This window comes from Pelmatolapia mariae, linkage group LG5 (assembly GCF_036321145.2).
Source record: "Pelmatolapia mariae isolate MD_Pm_ZW linkage group LG5, Pm_UMD_F_2, whole genome shotgun sequence".
NCBI classification, from domain to species: domain Eukaryota; kingdom Metazoa; phylum Chordata; class Actinopteri; order Cichliformes; family Cichlidae; genus Pelmatolapia; species Pelmatolapia mariae.
The window spans coordinates 479676-485000 of NC_086231.1; the positions used below are offsets into that span (position 1 = coordinate 479676).

Genomic DNA, 5325 nt, shown 5'->3' on the forward strand with positions numbered 1-5325 from the left:
ACGGCTAGTGATGGTAAATTCGATTCTTTTTACTGAATCGAGTTTTAATGAGTCACTCACCAAAGTGAATCGGGTTTCTTGAGTCATTTGAGTCACTGAGTCAGTTGACCAGAGAGTGCAAAAATGTATATTTTCACTCAAACTTAATTTGTTTATCTTTTAATGTAAATCCTACTGCTAAGATGAATGATTGTAAAAGAAAACAACTATTTTCTTTAGAGCAAAAAAGAGCAAAAAAATTCTAAAGGGAACATTTATTTATTTTTATTTTATTTGTATTTTCCTTAAATGTGTCAAATATATATTTTCTCATCTAAATGTCCACTGAGCTGTGAGCCAGGGGGCGATAAAGTGCCTTAACATTGGTTGCCAACCAAGAAGAAGAAGAAGAAGCTGTGAGCCAGGAGGGAGGGGGTGAGTGAGTGAGTGATTCGTAACAGGAAGGGAGGGGGTGAGTCAGTGAGTCAGTGATTCGTTCAACTCGTTTGAGCTGTGAGCCAGAAGGGAGGGGGTGAGTGATTCAGTGATTCGTTCAACTCGTTTGAGCTGAGAGCCAGGAGGGAGGGGGTTAGTGAATCCTGAGTGATTCGCTTATGCTATGATTCAGCACAGCAAGGGAGGGGGTGAGTACCTCAAATGTGCTGTTAGCATGCTAGCTGAGCGATGCTACTGTGAACCGAGGAGCTATTGTCTTAATGTGAGCTTCTACTCAGGGTTTTTTCTTCCAGTTCAGAGCAGGAATGTTTTTGTTAATAAACTGGCTGCTGTTTTTTTCCCCACAATTTTAACTATAAGCTATATTTCTACTAATGGAATTAGTTTGCTAACAGCAACAGGGATGAGTAAGTGAGTCATTTGCGCTTGTGAATCATTATTCACGAGTCAGTAAAGTGATTCTCGAGTATTGAACGATTCGTTCACGAATCGAACATCACTAGTGACGGCGATGTTTTGAGATGTGAGAGATTTGCCACGTTTAGCGCAAATCTTGTGTAGTTAGTGTGTAGTTAGTGTGTAGTTAGTGTGTAGTGTAGTCAATAGTTTTGTTGTGTGTGTCAGAACAATGAGGCGACTGCTGAATGTTACAGGTGTTACAGGAGTGATACATCTCCTGTTGTCAGGCCTGCAGGTATCAGGCTAGTGATGTTCTTCTCCAAGAAATTGTTTTTTGGAGTGGCACAAATAATTTGTGTGGCATCAAATTTGATGCAGAACAGCTGATTGTTCTGTAAATAGTTTGAAATGTTTATTTAAAAAAAACGCCTTGGCTGCATTTTTAGGTAAACAGCTGCAAAAAATTTTGATGTTTGCCAAACTGAGTTACTTTTTTGAAGAAGTAACTATATAATTAATTGCCCAACATTGGTCATTATATACTGTATTTTGCAGACAGAGAGTTACAGGACTCTCTCCCAGACCACAGACTCACACTCATAATACAAGTCAGAGCTTTATAAAAAAGAAAAAAAAGAAAGTTGTGTTTTCAAAATTGGAGTTCAAGTTATTTTTCCTTCCAATAGTGTTAACATACTACACAGGTCATGAACAAGATTTGTTTTAATTTTCATTGTAAGTGGGCTAAAGCAGTTAATTAAAAGTAGTCTAACATAAATGTAAATGCTGTAATTTGATTATTTTAATAAACCATGTAACTTGGATGGATTGGATGCTGGCGTGACCACAGTGCACACGTCTGCTGTTGCTCACAGTGGTCCAAGGGACCGCTCAGGGAGTTTGTGTGTTCGCTCAGACACATGAAACATTAGAGGGAACATTGCTGCTGGACCCTCTTCAGCTCTGCAGCCTCAACCAGCTTCTTCTTCATGAGTTTCCTGAGTGTCTCCTCCAGCTGAGCCACTGCTCTCCCCACAGTCCCCTCATATGATGGTGGACGGACTCTGACCTCTGTCCAGTCCTTGGTGGGTGGAGCAGCTTTCAGGGACGAAAAGCTTTGGAGGAGGTGGAGGTGGTCTACAGAGTGTGAGAGCTGCTCCACCTCAGAGCTTCTCTTCATCAGCTCAGAGATTTCCTGTTCCAGATCTTTGATGAGACCTTCAGCCTGTTTCTCTGTAGATTCCTGTTTGTCTTCGATCTCCTTTATGAGCTCCTTCAGGCGTCTCTCAGACTCCTTCAGAGCCGTGAGGACCTGAACACCTTCTGCTTTCTCTCTGTCTGCAGCATCTTTACTCATCTTCACCGACTATTTGATCTCCTGAATCTTCAGTCGTCTCTTTTGGATCATCTGCTGAATTTGAGCCTCTGTCTTCTCCAGCTCTGCCTTCTTTCCTTCATATTCTTCTCTCAGAGGAACAAACTCGTGGTTCTTGTGGTCTAAAACAGAGCAGAGCACACAGACACATGTCTGGTCGGTCTAACCCTAACCCAGGTCAGACACACCAGGCAGGACTTCGGCACCTTCAGTCTGGTTCCAGTGCAGACGTCACAGGGAACTTCTCCTGGTTTGGCAGCTTGTTGCTCTGAGCTGCTGCTGCTGGCTTTCTGCTGAGCTTCACGTCTGAACTGAGCAACTATTTCAAAGATTAATGTGTTGACTCTTAACTGAGGTCTAGTGCAGAAAGTCTCTTTACACATGGGACACTGACACCTCTGACTCATGTCCCAGTGCTGAGTGATGCAGTTTTTGCAGAAGTTGTGTCCACATGGTGTGCTGACTGGATCAGTGAACACATCCAGACAGATGGAGCACAGAAACTGAGCTTCAGATCGCAGATAGCTGACAGCAGACATGTCTGCACTCTGAGGGAAAAAAAGAAAAGAAACATTTTATTAAATTTTTTTAAAAAAAGTTTTACATTACATTTAGATTACATTTTTAAAAAGACAGAAAAAGGTGTCAGTTTTGTACTCTTTACATGTGTGTCTCAGTAGTAGATATTATGCATTTTTCTGTCCCACCATTCGTACATGTCTTTGTACATGCGTGCACGTGTCTTCCCCTTGGACACTTTCTGGGTAGTGTAATAGAAAATTTCTATTATTCTCATTTAAAGTATTTAAGTGCTTATGCATATGCTTGGTTGTGACACTGTAATAGACTGTTCAGTGAAAGTTTCTAAAACTAGATGAACTTATTTCAGGCTCAGCAGTTGGAGAAGGCAACTCCCTTTGCAGGTGCTGATAATGCCAAGGGCACAAAACAGCATACCCACTGTTCTTTTTCCTAGCGAGGCGCGTGATGTGTGGTGGTCAGTTTGTGAATTCCTCCCTCTTCCTTGGAATGCATAAAGGAGTGGGAGCACCACTCCTGTTTCAGAGCTCGCATGACTGAACTGTGATGTTTGATGCCTGGGAGCTTGAGGGTCCTGCGCAGTATCTTAGCTGTTCCCAGGACTGCGCTCTTCTGGACAGAGATCTCCGATGTTGTTCCCGGGATCTGCTGGAGCCTAGTGCTGGGCGATATGGAAAAAATATTTATCACGATATGAATTATTTTATATCACGATAACGATATATATCACGATATACGACCTGACCTGTGGTCATCTAGAAAGTACGCAGTCTGTAAACAGCGAGTGCCAAGGGTGCAGTCTTTGTTTTTGAGTTACCGTAAAGCATGTCGCAAATCCGGGTGCACGTACAGCAGCACCAGCTCGCAATCCACGAGACGGAGTTTCTTTGCGAAAAATATCATTTTTTTTATACTTTATTTTGTCTTGCATAAAGTTAAGAGCATGTATAGTGAGAAGACAACACTAATATATTTGCCACAGGCTATTTAACCCTTTAAGACCTACCATAGAGCCAAGTCCGCCAGAGCTTATCTTTATGTTTTTACATGCTGTAGTGCCATTTGTGGGAGTATTTCAAGTTTCCATATATCAGTACAACCGTTATAGCCCAAATTTTAATAATATGTATGCATTAAGTCCATAGTAACTACATAAATTGCAAAAACGTGTAGTGCAATAAACTACAAAAAAATTGAAAATCGTTTTTTTGTTTTTTACATATATTTCTAGTTAAAAAAAAATTTAAGAGGTGTATCCCTCAAAACTGTAAATACAAAAGTTTCCAACCACGAGAAATTTATTTTGAGTGTCTTCATAGTTTTATTTTTGAGATACACTAATTTTTATATACTACAGGAAAAATGAAAATAAATATTATAATGCATCAAAATAAACTATTTCCAACAGTGTAATTTGAGTTCTAAGCATCCCAGAAACGATACAGAAAAGCATAAAGTCAAACATGTCTTTTTAAAAACACCAACATAGGCTTATAAGGCCCTTTCGCGAAAATGACGTCACTTCCGGTTTCGGGCAGGTAATGGCGGACATGCGATAGTTCGCGCTGACGTATATGCCAACGTAGGAAGTCTTATGACCATCGGCAAAGCGTGTTTCTGGAATATTATCTTTTTGTTGCTGCAAGTTTGGAATATTATGTTTTTGTTGCTGGAAGTGCTTCTTATGCAATTTTTGCAAAGTTATATGTTGAAGGAAACCGTGACCTTGGACAAGCTAATGGCATAAGATGTAAGTACAACTCCTCCGGTTTCACATGCAAAAAAAAAAAAATATTGCGCTACCTTACGTGGTTCCAGTTCTACAGGGGTTTAAAAATAGTTAGGTAAAACGGAGTGTGCCTGCTCCGACCGGTTGTAAAGGGTTAATTATATATTTTATGTAATAATTTATAAAATTTGGGTTAGTACGATATAAACGATAGAAGACAAATGGCACGATAGACACTTTTCTATCGTCCACACGATATATATCGTCATATCGCCCAGCACTACTGGAGCCACTCGCCTAGTTTGGGAGTCACCGCATCGAGTGCTCCGATTACCACGGGGACCACCGTTATCTTCATTCTTCACATCTTCTCGAGCTCTTCTCTGAGGCCTTGGCATTTCTCCAGCTTCTCATGTTCCTTCTTCCTGATGTTGCTGTCATTGGGAACCGCTACATCTATCACTACGGCCGTCTTCTTCTGCTTGTCTACCATGTCCGGTTGGTTAGCCATCACCATTTTGTCCGTCTGTATCTGGAAGTCCCACAGGATCTTAGCTCGGTCATTCTCCACCACCCTAGGGGGGAATCTCCCATTTTGACCTCGGGACTTCCAGCCCATACTTGGCACAGATGTTTCTGTACACTATGCTGGCCACTTGGTTATGGCGTTCCATGTATGTCCTGCCTGCTAGCATCTTGCACCCTGCTGCTATGTGCTGGATTGTCTCAGGGGCATCTTTACACAGCCTGCACCTGGGGTCTGCCTGGTGTGCTGTCTTTAGGTCCAGCTTTGTCCAGCCACTGGTAGGATTTCTGGATATCAGCCACCTCCGCTATCTGCCAGTGG

General features: G+C 41.7%; 1 pseudogene; it reads right to left on the bottom strand.

Moving 5' to 3' along the window:
- Nucleotides 1-1579: 1579 nt before the first annotated feature.
- LOC134626873 (E3 ubiquitin-protein ligase TRIM17-like) lies at nucleotides 1580-2748 on the bottom strand (annotated as a pseudogene).
- Nucleotides 2749-5325: the final 2577 nt, after the last annotated feature.